Genomic DNA, 23,860 nt, shown 5'->3' with positions numbered 1-23,860 from the left:
GCACAGGTGTTAGCTCAACAGACTGAATGACTGAAATATTTCACACTAGTTGGTTTTAAGGCATAAGTATGCATGTGAACACTATCTGTTTTGTGTACATGTCGACAGGTGGACATTTTTGCAACTAACAGGTGTGTTTATAACATTTGAGTGTGTGTGTGGACAGGCTCCGCCCTTTTTTCTTTTTTTTTTTTTTTTTTTTACATTTAAACCTTACCATAATGATTAACAACCAGTAAACTTGTTGCTTTATGCTGCTTCATGGTCTTATCCCCCTTCCCCTCCTATTATCACCCCTTACCCCCCCTCTCTCTAACGTCCCTCTCTCTTCTTCCCCTCTTTCCTTTTCCGTCCGGTCCAACACCAAATATTTTCAGACATGTTTGAAATTAATAAAGTTTGGCCTCAATTACAAAAGGGGTTTATTCAGACATACCTTTGGTTTGTCTGAAGATTAATAACCCCTCTTGTTAAAGTAAAATATGTCCAACCCAAGAGGCCCTCAGCTCTCATCTGTCTGCCTAGCTGTTGGACAGGACAAGTTAAAAAAAAAAAAAAAAAAAAAAAATATACTGTGCCTGTGGAGAACTGCTTTCCCCTCCTGAGGCGCCGGACGGTTTGCCAGAATTTCTTCGAGGCCAACCGATAGTCCTTCTCCATGGCCTCACCAAACTCCTCCCAGACCCGAGTTTTTGCCTCCGCAACGGTCCGGGCCGCAGCTCGCTTAGACTGCCGATACCTGTCAGCTGCCTCTGGAGTCCCGCAAGCCAGCCAGACCTGGTAAGACTCTTTCTTCAGCTTGACGGCATCCCTTACTTCCGGTGTCCACCACCGGGTTCGTGGGTTACCGCCGCGACAGGCACCAGAGACCTTGCGACCACAGCTCCGAGCAGCAGCAGAGACAATGGAAGTGGAAAACATGGTCCACTCTGACTCAATGTCCCCAACCTCCCTCGGTATCTGTTTGAAGTTCTCCCGGATGTGGGAGTTAAAGACTTCCCTAACGGAGGGCTCAGCCAGACGTTCCCAGCAGACCCTCACAGTACGTTTGGGTCTTCCAAGTCTTTCCGGCCTCCTTCCCCGCCAGCGAATCCTACTCACCACCAGGTAGTGATCGGTGGAGACCTCCGCCCCTCTCTTCACCCGAGTGTCCAAGACACAAGGCCGAACGTCGCCTGAAACAACTACAAAGACGATCATCGACATCAGGACACCCTAAGCAGGGTGTCCTGATGCCAGGTGTATTGATGGACACCCTTGTGCTCGTACATGGTGTTCGTTATGGACAAACTGTGATGAGCACAGAAGTCCAAAAACAAAACACCACTCGGGTTCAGATCAGGGGGGGCACCCCTACCAATCACGCCCCTCCAGGTGGCACTGTCATTGCCCACGTGGGCATTGAAGTCCCCCAGGAGGACAATGGAGTCCCCCGTTGGGGCACTTTCCAGTACCCCTTCGAGAGACACCAAGAAGGCCTGGTACTCCAAGCTGCTGTTCAGCCCGTAAGCCGAAACCACAGTTAGAGACCTGTCCCCCACCCGAAGGCGGAGGGACATGACCCTCTCGTCCAACGGGGTGAACTCCAACACTTGGCGGCTAAGCTGGGGGCTCACGAGTAAGCCCACACCAGCCCGCCGCCTCTCACCTTGAGCAACACCAGAGTGGTAGAGAGTCCAACCCCTCTCTAAGGACTGAGTTTCAGAGCCCAGGCCATGTGTGGAGGTGAGCCCGACTATATCTAGACGGTATCTCTCAACCTCTCGCACCAGCTCAGGCTCCTTCCCTCCCAGAGAGGAGGCATTCCATGTCCCAAAATCCAAGTTCCATGACCGGGGTTTGGGCCGCCGAGGCACCCGCCCTCGACTGCCACCCAAACCACAATGCACCGGCCCCTCTTGGGGTCTCCTACAGGTGGTGGGCCCATGGGAGAGTGGTCCCACGTCGCTTTTTCGGGCTGTGGCCGAACGGGGCCCGTGGGAAAAGCCCCGGTCACCAGGCGCTCGCCTGCGAGCCCCAACCCTGGGCCTGGCTCCAGAGTGGGGCCCCGGTGACGCCAATCCGGGCAACGTAATCGGGTCCTTGTTTTTGCTCGTCATCAGGGGGTTCTGAACCGCTCTTTGTCTGGCTCGTCACCCAGGACCTGTCTGCCATGGGTGACCCTACCAGGGGCTTAAGCCCCAGACAGCTTAGCTCCTGGGATCACTCGAGCTCTCAAACTCCCACGTTAAGGTGGCGGTTCACAGGGGAGATAAAAAATATTAACAAATTAAAACTATAACTAGAACACTTCAGTGGTTGACCATTGTGACACCCCATAAACCCGAACTAAGTTATATTTTTCTTATTATCATAGCGACAATTAAAAACACGCAGAACCGGAAGCAGCGGTCAGGCAGCTCTCTGTCTGCCAGCCAGCCTACAGTCCGGGAGCTGATGGAGCTGATGGAGCTGCTGGAGCTGCCTCGCTCATGAACTCTGAATGAATGACGTGATTACCAATGTTTTCATAATAAAGGACCATGATCTCTCAACACCACCTGTGTCTCCTGTATTGTAATCGAGGTATGATAAACACAGACACCGGTTCATTATGTAGCCATCAGGCTAAAAACATTAGCTTAAAGCTTCTCCCACATGTGTGTGCAGCTAGTACGAACAAGCTCTGAAACACATTTTTTAGACTGACGGCCAGCAGAGACTTTGCCGCGTGGCAAAGGAGAGGCGGTAGACGAAAATTTGCCCAGCGAATCGCGTTCGGCGTGAACGCAAGTTGAGTAGTGGTCTTTTTGGTGGACTTTTCTGGAACAAAGCATCAAAGTTCACGTTTTTATACCCGCAGTTCCAATGCAGTGGTATCGATATCGAGGGTAAAACAAAGGGGTCTATGTGTCATTGTGCTCTGTAACAAGTAGGTATCGAGGCTAAAGAGTGAACATCTAACACAAGACGCTTCTCGCTAGATCTGGTTGTTTTGGTGTAAATTAGCGGTTGGGGGTTTCAGTGTAAAACAAAAGTAGCTGAACTACATGTGTGTTCATAAATAATTAATAAAATATTGTTTTGGCAGCGTTTGAGAGCAGTTCAAGAAATATCATCATATTTCACACAAGAAATTTTTTCCTACACCCCAATTTTCTCATGATAACTTAACACAAGTTTGACATTTAAAATACATTGCTCAATAGATTCTGTCTGAAATAAGTTATTTTTGGATGAAGTCTGTCACCCTAATTTAGCTTTTAGTTCTGGATCTGAGTTATTGTCATAAGCGGCCCTCTCCACTTTCTAAAGGAAGAAGCAGATGGGTTTTCTTAACTCTACTTTAAATATAAAGCACACATGTTGGATGACATTATTGGAAAGACGGGGAAAGCCACTAAAACGCTCACAGTGCTTACATTACATTCAAATTAATTTTTTGTTGAAAAAAAAGTCAAACAAGACTGCAGATAACAGTTTGGAGCCATGTGAAACAGAAATGGTGCTTTAGTCCTCCAGACTCTCAAGCAGAGTCTCTGCTTTGGTTCATGGAACCCACACGAATAATCAAGATTTGTGTTATTTTTGATGCAAACAAATAAACGAAGAACGCTTTTACTATCACAGTAATGGTTTCATTATTTACTATCTTGAGTCAATGGGATCTGTTTGATTTTGAAAGAATAGTTGTAGTTTTCCCTCTTAGTTTTTATAAGAATTGTTGAACTTTAGGGTAAAAACCTCTCTTGGTGGGTTTTCTACAGGCAGATCAAGGTCAGGCCGGGAGCGTCAGAAGCGGTGTGAGAGTATGTGTGAGTATGCCGTGTATATGTGTTGGGGCTGGGGGAGGCAGACGGTGAGAGGGATGCCTGAGGACCGTGTCTTCTCCGGTTGCCTGAGCCATGACCGCCAGGGTGGAGAAAGCTAGCCACAGATCGATTGTCGCGGAGCTAGATCCCTGCAATGGAGGAGCGATTGAATGCAGCGTGCTGGGACTGAATGACATAAACCCAGACATCTAAGTGTCCCATTAGCACAACAGTCGTCCATGTCCTGGTACCACCCCCACCCACAGCCCCCACTCCTGAAGCTGGCGTCATAAGAAAACATCTCAGGTGCATGGGGACAACTGCATCAAACCCTCCTCCATATGTAACAACAGCAGTGATACCTGCAGACCCATAGAAGTGGGCGACCCGAGTGAAAATGTTTACATCCACGAGCATCTTTGTGTTTGTGTGTTTGCATGTGTTTACAGCTAAATGAAGTGCACGGTGCAGTGAGGCCACATGTGTCTTTTCTCCACATTAAGCTCACTAAGATGACACTCTGTGGTTAGATTGTTGTGGATGGTTTCTAAACATATAAGAAATGATGACAAAACAACGAGACCACACACAGAGATTGTGCTGTGACATGTTGCATCATTGGCCCAAACACTGAAGCAGAGCCAAGCCGGCCTCCACTGTTGTGGAGGAACAACCTGTATGTTTGGTTAGTCTTCTGTCGCTGATATATTAGTATTGTAAAATATCCTCAACAGAAGCTTTAGTGGGAGGCTATCAATGCAGAAATGCTAGTCAAAGTCTCTGATGAAAACACTAACATTCAGCTTTCAGGGTTTTTCTGCATTACAAAAATGTATTTAAGTGAAGGGTTTCTGTTTCAGCACTCTAGGAAAAGCATGATTGTTACATGGAGCAGTGTCTGTGTGTATCTCATTTACAATGCATGGAGGACCGAGCATGTAAAGAGATCAGTAATGGGTAATCTGCCTCCGTTCTGGACTCTTCTATACGGTGAGCTTCACTCTTGCAACAGGGCATCGTCTGAATGACGGCCGCTTCCCCAGTCTTTCCGTCTCTCTGTGACCCCGTTTGACGGCGTCTTTTTTTAAGGGAGTTTAAATAAAAACAAGAATAAAATTTGAGGACCTTTTTATTATTATCTCAATGAAAATAAGAAAAATCTAATAAAATCAAGGAGACCGAGCAGCTTCCCTCCTGCCTGCTCGCCTCCCGGTGGCTGAATAGCAGCCGCACTCGCCCCAGCTCTAGGGGCCTGCGACCGACGGGTGTACCTCACCTTCACCCAACAGTAGTCAGGACAGGCTCCAGCAACACAGTTGCCACAAGAGGGATACAGCAGGTTAAGAAAAGGAATGGAACTTCGGATCCATTCCCCATATTGGATGTGTATTCTACCCGCTGATTGAGTCGCTGAAAACATGACGTGCCCAAAGCTGAGTCCCTGATTGGCTGACGCAACGCAGCGAACTCTCCAAAGTTCAAATATTTTAACCCCGGCGCCGCCTCCCAAATCGCACCGCACTGCTCAAATCATGCAGCTTCCAGACTGCCGCACCCGTTGCTCAAGTCGTGCCTCAGGACCTCAGATTGCATCCATACCATTGATTACACTGAAACTAGTCACCACTCACATGCAAATTAAGTTCAGTGTGAACATATTCTGATCCAACTTGTTATTTTTAAAACAGTTACCTATGGAAATACCTAAATGTTTCCCTTGGAAAACGCTCACAAAGGCCTCTTAAACGAGGTCCTGACATCTGGAATTCCTTGGTCCATTACGTCTAATTCTTCCACCAGCTTGATTCCATCATTTTACAGTGTTTCATATTTGCGCTGCATACATTTTAAATTTGCAGTACAAGCTTAGTTTAATTATAACATTTCTAAACGGACTAAACTTTTATTGAAAAGAATTTATTGAGGAATAGAGGCACTCTGAAAAGTTTTAGCTCTAAATTATGAAAACAATAATTGGAGAAGATTTATCTGCGCCTTTCCAGACGCTCAAAGCACTTACAATGTGTCCATTATTCATTCACTCCTCATTCAAACTTGGTGATTACAGAAGCGTGGCTGCCAGTTCACACCAAGGTGCCTCTGACCATCACCGGGACATTCATGCACAAGCAAGTGTCTTGCCCAAGGACACGACAGCTGACTGGGGGGAGCGAGGATCAAACCGCCAATCCTTTGATCATTGGACGACCTGCTCAACTGCCTGAGCCACAGCCTGAGCCACTGCTGCCCCAACTTGTTCACTCACCTTTTCTACAGTAATTTTTACTTTACTGTTAATTTAGATATAGATTTAAAGCATAACTTACAGCTGAAAAGCCACTCATTAATTCTTTACATAATGATGTAATTTAAACTATAAAACACTTTTCTTTTTAGGAGGGGGGCCTAGGGGGGGCAGTGTGCTAGTTCCTTAGGGAAGTCAGGGCATGAATGGTGGGGCTGGACCTCCTGCCCCTCGGGGTTGGGCCCCTTCCTCATGACTGTCTCTCTCAGCGCTGGGGCGGCTCTGGCCTTTATCTGCGGCTGGCTTGTCGCCTCCTGACTGCCTAGCCGCCCTGGGAGGGGGGGCACCTACCACGGCTGGCTAGGGGGTCGGTCGCTCGGGGGGAGCCTTCTTCCCCCGGTTGTGCCCATCCGCCTGCTCCTCCCCGCTCCCAACCAAAAAAACGTTGCACACAGGCACATAGGGCCCCGGGAACTGGATGGGTGGGACATGCTGGGGGGCTCACTGGGGGGGTCTCTCTCTGGGTCGCGTCGGCGCCTGCCCTCCATTCCACTTTTACTCACATATTAGACACCCTGATTCATCTAAGGCCTTGTGGGCATGGTCTGGTGGAGGGGGACACGGTGAAACATCCGTGCTCATCTTTCACTGGTCCCCCCCACAATTTTAACTTTCACTTTAGACACACACACTGCATGTTAGCAGCACACACACAGCAAATACACACCACACACAGAGGGACCCGGAGTGGGGGGCTATGCTGCTTGGCAGCGGTGGGGCCCGCCACACTGGAGACCTCCTATGCAGTCCTGCAGTGGTGGTCGGGCGTGCGGCGCTGGGGGGGTTGATCGGCCGGAGGGGGTCTCTGCGTGGCGACGGGGGATGGGGGTCAACCAGAAGATTGTGAGTGCGTGTGCGTGAGTGCATGGGTATGACGGACGCCGGGTTCGCCTATGCCTCTCGGCGCCGGGGGGGCCCTTGTAGGGGGGGCCCCCTCTGCGCCTGGCTGGGTGGGTGGGCGGTCCCCTACTCCCCCCTCCCGGGCTGCTTGGGTCCTGTCGCTGGGGGTGCTCCTGGCTTGGGGTTCTACCCCCCCCCACCCCCTCCTGGTCTGGCTGGTCGAGAATCTGGCTCCTTCGGCAGCGTGCATGTATCTCCACCCCCACGTGCACGTGCACACTGCCACACTGCTCCCTGTCTGCTTCATCCCTCCTTCTAACCCACAGTCTATTGATGGACAGATGTCTTCTGCTTATCTTCGTGTCAGAATTTCACCTTTGATGTAATATTTGTCTTTCCAGCAGATATGGTCTAATTGTCACAGCTAAAAATAATAACTTATTCAAATCAGCGCTTGTATCCCCCACTTTCTCCACCTCTCTTCCAACCCCCCCCCCCTCCCCCCACACACTAAATGTCACAAATAAATAAAAATAAAAAATAAAAAAGGGGTTTATACAAATTTACACTCTGGTTTCACGAAGTTCTATATCCTCTTTTTGTGATGGTAAAACCTGTCCAACACAAAAGGCCTTCAGCTCTAATCTGTTTGCTCAGTTGTGGGACAGAACAAGTTAAAAAAAGAGAAAAAAAACAAAAAGAACTATAAAACACTCACAGAGGAGCAATAGTTTTAATTACACAAATTCTTGTAAGGATATAAAAATATATCTATGCAAACGGGATAGTTATCAAGTTTAAGAAAAATTTTTTTTAATTCAGCTGGCAATTATCCTTGATGTAAAGATTAAACAATTTTTAAAAACCCGCAAGGCCTAATGCTATCTTTATTTTCTGACAAAGTTTAGGAAGTTTTTCAATTTCCTACCTACCTACCCACCTACCCACCTATCCATCCACCCACCTACCTACCTACCTACCTACCTACCTACCTACCTACCTACCTACCTACCTACCTACCTACCTACCTACCTACCTACCTACCTACCTACCTACCTACCTACCTACTTACCTATTCAATATGTATTTCATCTGTAAATGTATTTGGCAAGAACATTGTATAATTTGCATCAACATGAACAAAATGATCAGTTTTTAATCAAAAGAATCTCTTTGATCAATATCAACATCAGTGCTCATTGGAACCAAGGACTGAAGGAAAAAGACAGCACTGGGTTGAGAGACGGAGATCGTTGGTCCTCTTCGCACATCAAGGGTGTAATCTTTTCTTCATCTCACTCACTGTAATTGCAATGCAATGATGTCAGAACGACAGGTGAGACTGACTGCGAGACAGCATTGAATAAGCAGCTGCCACAGTATCAAGAGCAGAAAAACGTATCTGAGACACTCTATGGGGTGTCAATTTAATCATGCTTAAACCAGGTATCACCTTCCTTTAAGATTGTACCATTGACAAAGAATACTGCTGACTATGTTTCACTGAGTAAACCTGGCATCCTGTTTGACACAAAAGTTTGTGTTGCTACTCATATTAAGACGTTGTAAATCTAGCCTTCACTTATAGCTTAGTCCTCAATCTAGTGGAGAGTCCAGAACTGCATTGTGGTCATGCGGACCAATCGTAAGCTCTTCTAAGGCTTATGGGTCTTCAAAAGTTTAGGGATGATGACAAAAGTGATCTGAAAAGTCAACATATTCCATGGCAAATGCAGAAAAAACTTCACAGGCAGTCACTCACAGTTACTGTTGTTGCAAATGTAATGAGCTTCATAGCCATCTGCTATGAATAAAGCTATAATTGTTCATTTTCAAAAACGTATTTCAAAATTCAAACGTTTGTTAAAACAAACAAATTTGCTGATGAAATACCGCAAAGGTAAGACGTGCTTTCAAACTTATGTTGCCCCATGATTCACAACCCCCCTGTCCATCACAGCCCCCACGGTCCTGCAGGCAAAGAAGAAATAATTCATACGGCTTCCCACACAGGAGTGGGTGTCTTGTATCTGCCGGTCCGCTCCACTGCCTGTCTGTTATCACCTGCAATTGAAGTAATCCACCGGGCTATTATACTGCGGCTTATTGTACAGGAGAATATAGCGACTGCACCACCTCCACCACTGCCGGCGCCTCCCCCCGTCACAGACGAATCATACCTCCAGAAAGCTGACACCTGCCAGACTGAGACACTCTCAGCACGCAGTAACGTGTAGTCTGTTTCCTTTAGCTGGACACGGCATGATGCTGGTATCTTATGTACAAAACCGCGTGATGCTCACTGACGCTGACACGTTGTTTTTACACATTCAAAAAAGACTGAAGTTTAATCAACCCAAAATTCAATGGTACATGTTAGTATAAGGACAGCACTGCCTGAAAATGCGGTATGGTTTGGCATTTTCAACATTTAAAGTAAATTTAAAAAAAGGTTTTAATTTTGATTCTTCTTGTCTGAAATCAGTTTTAGGAGAAAAAGCTGACCTGGAGGTCAGTCATCCACCCTTCAGAGATGAAGCCATAATGTCATAAAAATGGCAGTTTGTGTTTCTTCACTGTCCTTTTAAAATACACAAATCAAATGTTGTCTGTAGGAGGCAAAAGTTTACATTTAAATGCAAGTAATTAAAATTTGATTTAGCACAACTATTTAAATATAAAACCAATGTGGTTATGTATTTTCTGAGCTCTGGCACTATTCATGACATCATTAAGTTGTAGTATCACTGAATTTGAAGATGATATTTTTCCATAACTCTCCACATGGAAGCATAAACGTAGAGGTAGGGAGAAGCTGTAGTGCTGGGGGTAATTCTGGTTCGAATTTGGCCTTAGTGGGGCACCGTAAATGTAAACAAGATTGGCCGACTTGAACTCAATTGACTACAGAAGATTTTGATAAAGAACATTTTAAAGAAGTCCAGCCTCATGAATCAAACATGTTGTGTTTTTCTATTTTTATTCCCATCTGCAGATTTTGTCTTCACTGTATAATAAAGTCTTTTTAGCGTCGCTTAACAACACAGTTCACCCAATCATGCAAATCAGTAACATTTGAGAGCCCTAAGTTTGCCGTTAAATGAAGCTAGTGGTGACTTTTCATGAATGAATTCAGCAGATGATGGGATTTTCTATGGAAGCGATTGTGTAGCATAATTAAAAATAAAAGTCAAAACCAGAAATGCTTTTTTATTTTCAAAATGAAAAAGCATTTGTTGACTCAAAATTAAAATAAAAAAGCAATCCACCAAAATGCTTTTTTCTTTTTCAACACTGCTTATTCTGTCACTTATTTAAAATGATAAAGTAAATGGTATTTGACATTTCATTTTTAAAAGGTTCTCTGGAAAATGTGTAGCAAAATTCATTTAGAAATGTCTAATTTGACAACTAAAATGGATTAACAGAAATGCTTTTACATTTCTACTTAAAAACCGCTTATTCTGTGTCATAATTAAAATGAAAATGCAAAGAGGGGATTGCTTTTTTATTTTAACATCCACCCTACGAATAATGTTGCATAATTCAATTCCACTTAGCATTTCCAGAGGGGAGGCTGGGCGATGACGTCGGTGCTATCTCCGTGTGTCCTACTGCTAACAGACACAGACAAGCTAGGAGCAGTGCACCAGGCTTGTAGCTTTGTGTTAGCGGCAGTGATGGTTGTGCTCTCCTTGTACACAGCTTCTCAGGACTATGTACCAGCCTTCCGCGGTCCTCCTTCGGACGCACCCCGGTTCGTCGAAACACCCCCCCCCGGACAAGCTTTGTCTTCAGACCGGCAGCCGCATTCGCATAGCGGACCCCGAAGCCCCGCGATCCGAAGCTCCAGATCGCCGAAGGCGGAAGTGCTGCTACGCAGATCTGAGAATCTCTAAACCAGGGGTGCTAACAGTTTTTTGGCTACTTTTGAATCGACAATGTCTTGAAGATCTACCTATAAAATATGTGTTTTAAGAAGTACTTTTTATTTTTATTTTTTTAAATCTTTTCTGGCCCGCGATCTACCCTCTTGTCCTTGAAGATCGACCGGTCGATCACGATCAACGTAATGAGCACCCCTGCTCTAAACCATCAAATGAATTTGTGTTTCCAGTGGTGTCCAGAACAAAATAAAGGCTGATTTTATTCCCACATATTTACATCCAGGATGCTCATTGGAGCATTACCCGCACAGAGTTTTAAGTACGTCCACGGCTAATATTTTAGCACATATTAGCCTAATGCTAATCCGTCTCTCAGGTCCTTGCAGCAAAGAAAAAAGCACTGACTGCACCGATTTACAGTTTTGATGATGTCACTTGTGCACATCATATAAGCAGTTTCTCACTTCTTTGAACAAGTTGCAATTGCTTTGGTACATCCATGCAAATGATTGTGTACAATTCTCTGCTCTTTGCTACATTATCAATTGTTTATGTCATGTTGATCAAAATGTATAATATAGTTCACTGTGGAATAGTCTTACTCCTCAAAACACCTAGTCATTAGTTCATCGTATAAGTCATCAACTGCAAAATGGTTGACCAAGTTGTCATAATGTGACAAACATATTTCGCTGCATTGCAAGAGAGGATATTCACTGTGATGTGGATAAGAATTTGTGGCCTAACATACAGGAACGACAAGAGGTGTAGGAAGACCACACCAATTCCTACTGCACTGCCTGTACTGTTGTACAGAATGTTCTACTATCATTTTTTCCCTCCGTGTTACTGTTTGCAGTGGGTTTTTTCTATGTTGGTATGACATGGTCTGTCAACAAATTACAATATGAACAATAACAGTGTAAATGTAAATCTTGTCCAGTCTCTTGCAATCAAACAAAAAAGGTGTAACTTACCTTTTTACAATAATTGTCATCCAAACTTTAGCCATAGTTTACATCAGAACCTCCCTCTAAAGTACACAGTTATATTGACAACATGACTAAGTCATTTGACTGTCTTGTTTGTAGACAATGACACAAGGACTTGACATTCTGATGGCACTGACATGTTCAATGACATAAAGACTTAGTTTTGAGAGATGAACTAAAGATTTTGAGCACGTTACAGGCTTTTGCAAGAAATCCATAGTGTTTTGCTGTTTGTACAAATTGTTTTTAGAAATGCACACACGTATTTGCAAACTTCAATTCTGATCTGAGAATTGTACTAAAGCGACTGAGAAAAACTGTAAAAAAATATGAGCGAGCAGGCCCTTGATAATAATCATGACAGTAATAAAAGCACCTTTAGAAGATAGTCTCCTGCTCCTTCCTGCTGAGTCCAACCAGCAAACGTTTAGCATGGTGAAATCTGCTATAGCTGTTGATGGGGCTCCAGCTGTCATTGAACAGCAAAAACAGCGTGAATTTTTCATTTTAATTTTGCAGCTTCATTTTAAAATGAAAAAGCATTTCTGGTATTGACTTTTATTTTTAATTATGCTAAAGTTTCGCTTTCATAATATATACTCTTTATTTCAGTGTAATTCTAATGTTTTCCTTGTGCTGCGTTCACACCAAACGCCATTCGGATGTTAAATTTGTGTTCCTTTTGACCCACATCAAATTCGCTGCTTGACGCCTATCCAAAATTGTGTTCTTAACCCTCGTGCTATCATTTGACCCCAGCCTTACATTGACGTGTTCTCCCTACCATGACAAAGGTGGATAAAGGTTGAAAGATTTCATGTAATCCATGGACACCAGTGAAGATCACAAATCATTGAAGAAAAAAGGTTCAGAGCACTGTCTAGTGGGTCTAGATGACCCAACTCCCAATGTTAAAATACCTAGGATATCACAAGGGTTAAACATGGTGCTCTGGGACGCGTATGGGAGGAGCTACTGTCAAAGGTTTTAGCCTCATGACACCATGGAAGTATTGACTGTTTATCTCATTTACCATGAATGGAAGACACAGATGACGTTGAGATCAGGTTTATTTATTATGAAGAGCTCTACAAAAGCATCGGTAATCACATCTGCAGGTCTGCGTTCATGACACCATTTAGAGAATCTGCCAGTGCGCTGAGGTTCACCATCTGCTGCAGGAGCTGCATCTGATAACAGACGCTTTCAGCGGTTCTCCTGCCTGCTGTAAAAGTAGGCAAAAAAGTATACTGTAAAAGTCATTACTTAAGAAGCAGGGAAACGAATGCAAGAAAAAAAAGAACAGAAACTTGAAATGGGTTTAAAATGAATATATCTGGCTAAGTTTAGTTCAGGATTGGAACAGGTTTTAAAATTATCGGGAGCCTGGAATGAAAAAAAAGAGAAACCTGGACACCAAGAGCAATAAAACAGCATTTAAGGGACTTAATAATTCAAGACACTAAGATGCAAACTCACACAAATATCCATGCTCCCAAAGCTTCTCATGTTGCCAGGGAGCCAGAGAATGCATTGTACGGGGAATTGTCAACATTCCCATGATGAGCCTGCAAGCCCTGTGGTCCAGGGAGGTGTTGAGATGAGGTGGGGGCTAAAATTGATTGTAAATGCTGAATAATTCAACCGAGCCCTCCGCCATTTGAGTGAGTTTCTTCGGTTACGTCCAGAAGAGCTTTCATAGCAGAACAGGAGAAGATTGTCTTGCACAGGCCCCCGTGGAGGCCTCGAACACCTCTCATTAACGAGACAGACACACTGACACAAGTCTACAGGTACACACAGAAATTCTGACAGACAAAGACATAAATGGTCAGAGTTCCACTTACACGCACATGTCAGTGCTGTACACTGGCTTAGATCCAAAACACACAGATTTGCTGCAGAGAGTTATAAGGAAGGTAGGAGAAAGAAACAGCTAAATGATCTCTTTATGGAGCTGTTTCCAAGCACAGCTAAACACTAATCCCCCGGCATATTTAAAGTGCTCATCAAAGTGTTGCTACTTTGATATGCTCTATTCTTCGGGGTGCAACTGAGAAGCAATTGAAAAGCTTATGAATTTTTAAAGAACAAAAACGATTTAAAAAAAAGAAAGGAAGACAGAGATGTTAGCTAATCCTTTTCATTAAGCTGTAAAAGAATCCTAGAAATGTGTCCTTGTCTTGTTAGTTTCTGGATTTAGTTGCAGTCTATTACTGCGTTTTAATATAATAAGACAGTAAAAAAGGCAAACACTTAAGCCGGCTTCAGAGGATTAAATTTGAATATAATCCTAATACCAGTTCATTTTGACCACCCATGAGTTTTACACAAGTAATTAATGAATACGTATTAGGCTTGTGGTGTTCTGGATCCGCAAAAACACTTAAGTCTGACTCCCATTTTGGAAAATGGCAGTGACCTCGTGACCCATAATAAATCCACCTGACCGCATTTGGACCGGAGGGAGCAGGTGAGCGTGTCGGGCGGCTCAACGTGAGGAAAAATGAGAAGTGGCAGGAGATATGACAGCAGAACCGCTTTAACTGTAGCTCAGGGTGGCAGGGCATTCTGCCACAAGCTATCATTTGTTGAGCCGCTGAAATTTTAATTCTCTTATCACATTAAGTGCTTGTCGGTCTGCAGAAGCGTTCTTTGTGGTGTCATCTCTTTGCTAAGTGGGATCCAAAGGTCCTCTGGTGTAGGGATGCTAACTGCATTCTTGATGCCAGTGTCTTACAAAAGCTTGGATTACACCTTTGCATAAGATGATGATGCTGGTGTGTGTGAAATACTTTTCCACTCGATGGAATGAAGCAGTGGGCAGAAAGTCTGAGTTTAGTTTTCTAATAATTACAAATCAGATTGTTAATCTATATCCTCCTGACCCTCCCAAAAAAAAAATACATATATTTAAATCCAACAAAAATGATTATTTCCAGAGCTCCACCTCTTCACATGTGGTGTGTTTGAAACATCTGTAGATAGCAAAAGAGGTTAGATCAGCAGCATACAGAGATGTTCAGTCTTAGAAATGTCCTCTGCAGAGGAACAATTTGGGCGTGTTTGCTGTAGGGGACGGAGTCTCAATTTTAACTTTGTTCTTGCTTCTCAGATTAAGTGCTTTTCTGACCCAGAATCAAATGAGAAACGTGTTTCCTAAAGTCCCACTGCAACCATCTTTTGATCTATTATAAAGGCATTCCCAGTTGTCTTCTAGTTATGATGAAGCCATTTTGAGCCAAAATCCACAAACCTGTCATTTTCTAGGACCTAGTTTCTGCAGCGCGGCAGGAGTTCTTTAGAAATTCACCTATGAGTTTTGGTGAGACTGTTGAATAAGATTGCCCTTATTTCCCATCATTCCTTCTTTTGCACTTTCTCATACTAGCTTACGGTCCCTCACAACCCCAAACTAGCATCAACATTATGGTCTTAAACACGTTCTTGTGCCATGCGTGATGATGAGCTTAAATTAGCATTTATGAGTGTTTCTTTATGAATCAAGAGCAGAAAAAAGACCATTTGAAAAGGTTTATAGCTGTGATGCAGCTGGGCCACAGACTTCCTGCTCCACCCCATTCTGATGCACGTAGGTCTTCATTTTCCTCCTCTGAACTTACATCTGGCTCAAAACTGTACGGCTGGATGGCTCCATTATTACTCACCACTTTTGTTGCACCAGTAATGTTAGGTTGGGCATGTGAGGGGCTGTAAGCTAGAGGGAGAGTGCCTAAACAGACAGGTGATGGGATGTAGTGGTGGGCTTACATGCCAACAGTTCCGCAGCAACTCAGAGGTGAATTCAACTCTGCAGACACTATGTCCTAAAAAACGACACAAGATTTTTCATTTTGCCTATAAACAGAATAATCATAATTAAAGCACTTTGAAAAAAGATCAAAAGATGATCGTAGTGGGACTTAAAGCCATGTGTGAGGTGAGTTGGTATTTTAGTGTAACCCTTGTGCTATCCTAGGCACTTTACCATTGGGAGTTGGGTCATCTAGACCCACTAGACAGTGCGCTGAACCTTTTTTCTTCAATGATTTGTGATCTTCACTGGTGTCCATGGATAACATGAAATCTTTCTACCTTTATCCACCTTTGTCATGGTAGGGAGAACACGTCAATGGAAGGGGGGGGGGGGGGGGGTCATCTAAGACAGCACAAGGGTTAACGCTGCCTGCTTCTCCAGATGGAACCAGAAAAACCCTGCTGAGCAACTTACGGTACCACGGTGCAGGGAAGTCTAGAAATTAAAAGGAAAAAAAACAGGTTACATGAATTGGTTACCTGCTGAGCACCACTCATTTGGTTTGGTAACTGCAATTATTTCCCATCAAAAAGGATATTCCCAATTAGCGTTGATTAAATTTCTACAAAACAACAACATACTGTATTTTTGGCACTTTACGTTATTTGGGCAAATGGAACATTTCTAAATAAATATTTAATTAAATAAATAAATATGGCCTCATGCAAAAACACAATAAACCAATAAATCTCTCATAAATATATAAAAAGATCATGAAATTGTGAAAAACCTGCACACTGATTTTATATAAGCCCTTATATTATTCAATATATTTCATTTTGCTTTAAAAACCTGTTCATTATTTTAAAACAGCATTTTAAAATATTTATTTTTAATCATGTGGAATATTATTATAATTCTGTCTTTTTTCAGAAGCTCGTATTTCAAAATCAATATTTTCCAAAGTAGCTTTTTTATTTTTATTTCATGTTGCTGTTTTCACAATGACTGATTTATTTCATGAAGAGCTTTTTCAGGAGAATGACTCTGTCAATCAGTGAAAGTGGGCGGGATCTAAACGCTCATTGGCTCATCCATGGAAATCGACTCTTATTCCTCGATACCCGCTCAGCGGTGTGCCAGTCAGAGAGATAACATATTTCAGCGATATCTGCACGGCTTTATTGACATTAGAGATCAAATAGAGTCAAACAATCTGTCTGCTGCACCAAACATGGACAACTCTGTTTTTGTAGTCTGAGGGTTTGTGTGGACCAAACCAACGAGGAGCTCCGGTCGTCCACATCTTGAAGTCCCCCGTTGAAACACTCCTCATTCTCACGCCATTCACTCAGAGCTCACATCGTGCCTCACACTGTGTCGGCTCGCGGGAGGCGAGCTGGCGGACCGACAGAGTCAGACCAGGCACCAGCACAAAGCGTTCAAAGTCTGCTCAGGCCTCCTGAACCTTATGATATTTTTTCTATTTTCAATGAGACAATGATTATAATCAGGTCCTCTGATTATATTTTTCCCTCCCAGGAAAATGTTGAACCTTTTCTGCGATGACGTTTCTGACCGTGGTCGGAAAACGCAGCGGAGATCCGGGATTGATTGAGCAATTCTGCAGCCAGGGCTTACTCCAAGAATCAGGCTCTGTACTTTGGAGGAAACATTTTTTTATTATTACTTTTCTGGGGAACTGGGCAACAGACCCTTAACTTGCGCTCACACACTCACTCTCGCGCTGCCTGGGCGCTCTGATTTAGACGTAGTTTGACTGCAGGACCTGAAGCAGAGACTCTCTGGGATGATCTCATGAACTCAAACATGGAAACATTGTTATCATGTGGAACTATTCAAAATAAATAAACATAATCTTTTAACACTCCATGTACATTGTGCATCCATGCAATTTTACTGAGATTAGCACAGGCAACCGCTCCATGTGGCTATCAGGCTAAAGCATTAGCTGGTAGCCCCTCCCACACGCGGCATGGTGTGTTCATGGAACTCCAGTTCATAGAAGCTTAGTGGAACTCCAACAACCACTCAGCCTAACTTAGACCACTACTAGATGTTCATGAGAAGATGAAAATTGCCAAACCGACCACAAAACCAACTGAATTATGCACACTCGCCCAAAGCCACTTTTATCCGCAAATTTAGAACAAAAACTGTCCAATTTCTTGTAACACTGTGGATGTGTTGAGGTGCATACTGCCCCTAGTGTTGAGGAGTGTGCATTGCGCCGTCACGTTTGGTGAAGCATCTTCCATCGATGTAGTCAGGGTGCTGCTGCTCATGTCTGAGTAAAGGAGTAGCCAATCACAAAAGTGTCTCCGCCTTGTCTAGTTTGATTGACAGACAGACACAGTCTCCTGAAAAAGCTCTTCATGAAATAAATCAGTCATTGTGAAAAACAGCAACATGAAATAAAAACAAAGCTACATTGAAAAAATTGATTTTGAAATCCAAGGTTCTGAAAAAAGACGTAGAATTATAATAATATAATAATATTCCACATGAATAAAATAATTATTTTAAAATGCTGTTTTAAAATAATGAACAGGTTTTTAAAGCAAAATGAAATATATTAAATAATATAATGGCTCATTTAAAATCGGTGTGCAGGTTTTTCACAATTTCATGATCTTTTTATATATTTATAAGAGATTTATTGGTTGATTGTGTATTTGAGGTCATATTTATTTGTTTGATTATGAACAGTATAGGACTCCATACATTTCGGACACGTGGTTATTTTTTTAGTTGACCCTTTTTTCTCTGACGTTTGCTTTAACTAGCAATGGTTTTCCAAAAAATTATTAAAAAAACTGAAATTAAGATATTTCAGACAGAAGTATTTTCACAAGATGATGTGATTAGGTGAGATCTTACTGCTTCCTAAACCCCAGAAAAGATTAAACAAGAAATCAAAGATGAATTCATGTGCACGCAGCAGGTTTTGCAGTTCATTGGATTACAAGAGCAGGTCATCCAAACAGTCAAGCCTTTCAACATGTATCTGACCTCATCAGTAATCACAGGTCAAGCATTATGCAGATGACTGTGTGTTCAACTGGGTCAATATTTTTGATGCCTGAAAACTCAAAGTCCTCCTGTTTCTCTTTTTTGCTGTAAAGAGAAAAATTCCCAAAATGCATGAGATTTTCTTTTTTATTGTCTCCCTCCCCAAATAGATTTGGTAATGTAAAAACACACAAACTTGAACAAAGTGGGGAAATATTTCACTTCTAGAAAGCTGAAAAAAGAGGAGGCGAAACTTTTTTCATAATTGTCTTCATCTCCTCCAAGGTTAATAGATCCAAGATTTATTCAGTTTTAACACTCTGGAAAACAAAAAGGTAATATGTTCTTAAAATTGTATAAATAAGAACTTCAGAAAGTAAAGGATAATGGGAAGAGGTTTTGTGCAGTTAAATCTGATCATAAAAAATGTAAAGGGGAGAAAATGTGCTGCAGCTTATATGGTAACTCTCTGATTTGTGTGTAAACCTAGTGTGGAATGCATTTTATGTTCTTTATTTACAAGCTGCCTATGTTCCTTCATGAAATCACAACAGGGAGTCATGTCACACAATAAATCCTAACCATGTATCCGGATTACTGCCAAATCATACAGAGTAAATGGAGAGAATTCATGCATGTCATGCCACTTAAAAATATATATATATATGAATATAACAGTTTTTGCAGCTTTGTATTCTAATAGATTCACTCTAATATTGAGGATAAAAAAATATGAAATAAAAACATTAAAATATAAAAAGGTAAATTTATTGTGAACCTGCTTATTGTTAACACTGAGGCTTCTCAAGAAATATTTGCTTCTTCACTTTCAAATTCAACTTTATTTAATTAAAACACGAGGAAGTCTAAAAACTACTAAAAACATAACCTCGAAAGATGAATTTTAAGTTTGGTGTCCACAGTCAACAAAGCCGTTTCCACATGCGAGGCTGGAATGTGCGTTTTTGTTCTGACCTTTGGGACCACCAGCAGACCTTCACCTGAGGACCCGAGGGCTCCGGGAGGCTCATCCCAAAGTTCTGATCAAAATGAAGGTCCAATTCCATTAAGACATTTATAAACTAACAAAGGAATCCTTAAAATCCTAAAGCTGACTGGTAGCCAGAGCAACAATTTCAAAATTGGAGTAATGTGCAACAAAACATTCAAAGCTTAAAAACGAATTCACTTACATGAAAGACGTGTCTAATTGGATATAATTGGATTCATTCAAAGCCTAGTGTGTAATAAATCACCTAAATTGGAATGAAAACTATGTTAGGTTACAAACCAATAAACATTTGGTGATATTTTTTAGATTGAAGAAGTACCACTTATTTAAAAGTAGACAAAAATTTATTTTTCTTTGTCCAAGGCACGTTTTTATTCTGTCAAATACATGTTCTCATCTTTTTTTCTTTTAAATTTGTGTGTGTGTGCATTTGTGTGAGTGTTTTTGTCTTTGTCCCAGGTGCAGCAGGCGGCCGTGGTGCAGCGGTAGGGCGGTCAACCCATGATCGTAAGATTGCAGGTTCGATTCCTGCCTTGCACGCCCATGTGTCGAAGTGTCCTTGGGCAAGACACTGAACCCCACCTTGCCTCTGGTGGGAGGTTGGCGCCAGTGTTTGGCAGCGGAGCCGCCATCAGTGTGTGAATGTGTGTGTGAATGGGACTGTGACCGTAAAGCGCTTTGGGCCTTCGTAAGAAGGTAGAAAGCGCTATATAAGTATACGCCATTTACCATTTTGTATCATACCATTTTAGTTCACTGGATGTTCCCAGGAATGGGGTGATCTCCGACACTTCGTAGTCCTTAAACCACAGTTAGTTCCTGCAAGCTTGGAAATACAAGGAATACTAGTCCACAAATGATCTGAGAGTGTGTTGTCACTCATTTTATTTGCCTGGTTGACAGTTGCTGCCAAAGAGAGATGCTCCGGTTCATGACATAATTGGCTCCTGACAGGGAATCAGTCAGAAATTGCTTGGAACACATTAACTAGAGTATTTTCAGTTGCTGTAACACATCTTTTCAGAAAATGCTCCTTTATCTGGAACATGATGTGTATGTTAGCGTGGTCATTGAAGACTTTAAAGAGTTGCTTCAAACATGTTCAAAGAGGAGCTAACAGTTAATGCTTTAGTCCCTACTGCCCTTACGGGTGGATGCAGGCTGTCTGCGGGCAAAAAGTGGGCAAATTTGTACATATGGGAGATGCACGTGGCCCACAATAGGTTTAAGATTAAACACTCAGTGAGCCTGTTGGGCAAAACTGTTCACGCAAATCTTTGATATGGGCCTGCTGCGAGCAATAGGTTGTGGTGAACACTTGGCCAACACGTACAGGTGAAGTGGGGAGACAGAGGTGCTAGTCATAGGTGTATCGATACCGCGGTTTTGAAATATAGATTACCCCTACATCACCAATTTTGGTATCGATCACTATTAAAGTATTGATTACTAATGAATTAATGATAAAATAAAAGTGCATGTTTCATTTCGGGATATTTTTGGTTAGTAGGTGAGTTACTCCAGTGTTTTGTGCCGAAACACCCCCTAGCCCACAGCATACAGAACTGCTCCATCAACCGTGTTGCTGTTGGCAACAACACAACGTGGCATACCCAGGTTATTTTAGAAAGAATTGTTTTGTATTTTTAAAGTTGAAAGTTGTTTCCTAGCCAGTTTTTGATGGTATGTGTTTCTAGAACAACAAATAATGGGCTTGAGATAAAATCACCACTGAGAAACTACCTGTGATTAGTTTTGAATATTTTTGGCAAAAATAATTGGTATTGTTTCAAATCTAAAACGTGTGATATCACCCATCACTAGCAGGCCTATTGTCAGGGTTTTTCTTTTTTCAACCCCCCAAACCCTGTGCAAGGAGGTCCATTTGTGCTGTCAAAGTGATCCGTGTACACTGCCTGTGTGCCTGTTGCATGCTCCGCGCTTGCGGATTGGGGATTAGAAATTAGGAAATTAGACAAGAGTGTGATGTTACGGCACCGTATGACATCATCATCCATACATCATAAGTGCATTTAACTTACATTCTCCTTTTTGATACATTTACCACAGACACGACAATGGTATGTTCCATACCATACCTGCGCTCCCTTTAAAACACACCTGTCAACAACTCTCCACAGGCCTAACAACCCAAAAACCTGCAGCACACGTACAGGACAACCCCCCCATATGGGGGTGGCTGTGGTGCAGTGGTAGGGTGGTCGGCTTCCAACCCCAAGATTGCAGGTTCAATTCATGCCTTGCCCGCCAAAGTGTCATTGGCAAGTGTTTGATTGTGTGTGTGTGTGAATGGGACTGTGACTGTAAAGCGCTTTGGGCCTTTGAGGAAGGTAGAAAAGTGCTATATAAGTATATGCCATTTAAATGATGCTATTACCATATAAGAATGTTTTGGAGAAAACACAATTAGACAGACCTCTGTTCAAAGACACAATTCAGTATATGTTAGTTTTACATCTCAATGCAAAAAGTAAAAATGTCCAAAGTGCTTTAAAAGAACATAAAATGAAAGTCTGGGTCTGCTTCTAAACGGTGAGCTTCAGTCAGAACTGTACCTGCAGAGGGATTTTGAGCTTTTTCATAATGACTCTTTTGGTTGTCTTTAAAGGGTGACAGAAATCTGAAGCTAAAGCTTGCAGGGCTTTTGACCTCTCAGTGGTATTATCTGATTACATTGCTGGCAGCTGAACAATACCACAGCACAGAAGAGCCGGGACAGAAGCTAGACATACTGTACACACATTGTCCAGGCTTAGCAGCTGAATGCTTCTTAGGTCAGACACGTGCAGACATCACATACAGAGATCACATACAGTCAGGACCATAAATATTTGGACAGAGACACATTTTTTCTAATTTAGTTTCTGTACATTACCACAGTAAATTTTAAATAAAACAACTCAGATGCCATTGAAGTGCAGACTTTCAGCTTTTATTCCATGGGTTGAACAAAAAGATTGCATAAAAATGTGAAAAACTAAAGTAATTTTTAAACACAATCCCTTCATTTCATGGGCTCATAAGTAATTGGACAAATGAAATAACTGTAAACAAAATGGTCATTCCTAATATTTGGTTGAAAAGCCTTTGTTGGCGATGACAGCCTGAAGTCTTGAACTCGTGGACATCACCAGATGCTGGGTTTTCTCCTTCTGAATGCTCTGCCAGGCCTTTACTGCAGCGGCTTTCAGTTGCTGTTTGTTTGTGGGCCTTTCTGTCAGAAGTTTAGTCTTCAACAAGTGAAATGCTGCTCAATTGGGTTAAGATCAGGTGACTGACTTGTCCATTTTAGAATATTCCACTTCTTTGCTTTAATAAACTCCTGAGTAGCTTTGGCTGTATGTTTTTGGTCGTTGTCCATCTGTATTATGAAACGCCGCCCAATCAGTTTGGCTGCATTCATCGGGATCTGCGCAGACAGTCTGTTTCTGAACACCTCAGGATCCATTGGGCTGCTTCTGTCCTGTGTCACGTCATCAATAAACACTAGTGTCCCAGTGCCACTAGCAGCCATGCACGCCCAGACCATCACACTGCCTCCACCGTGTTTTACTGATGATGTAGTGTGCTTTGGATCATGAGCTTCTCCACACCTTCTCCATACTTTTCTCTTGCCATCATTCTGGTAGAGGTTGATTTTGGTTTCATCTGTCCAAAGAATGTTTTTCCAGAACTGTGCTGGATTTTTTAGGTGCTTTTAACAAAGTCCAATCTAGCCTTCCTATTCTTGAGGCTTATGAGTGGCTTGCATCTTGCAGTGTACCCTCTGGATCTACTTTCATGCATTCTTCTTTTGATGGGTAGACTTGGATATTGATACGCCTGCCTCCTGGAGAGTGTTGTTCATTTGGTTAGCTGTTGTGAACGGGTTCCTCTTCACCATGGAAATGATTCTGCCATCATCCACCACTGTTGTCTTCCGTGGACGTCCAGGTCTTTTGCCGTTGCTGGGTTCACCAGTGTTTTCTTTCTCAGGATGTACCACATTGTTGATTTTGCCACTCCTAATAATGTAGCAATTTCTAGCATGTTTTTTTCTGTTTTCTCAGCTTAATGATGGCTCCTTTCACCTGCATGGAGAGCTCCTTTGACCGCATGTTGTCTGTTCACAGCAAAATCTTCAAAATGCAAGCACGAGTCCTCTAATCAACTCCAGGCCTTTTATCTGCTTCACTCATAATGACATAACAAGGGATTTGCCCACACCTGCCCATGCAATAGC

This window comes from Oryzias latipes, chromosome 16 (assembly GCF_053564925.1).
Source record: "Oryzias latipes strain Hd-rR chromosome 16, Olatipes_Hd-rR_3.1".
Classification (NCBI taxonomy): Eukaryota; Metazoa; Chordata; class Actinopteri; order Beloniformes; family Adrianichthyidae; genus Oryzias; species Oryzias latipes.
Note: the sequence above shows the minus strand (reverse complement) of the source record.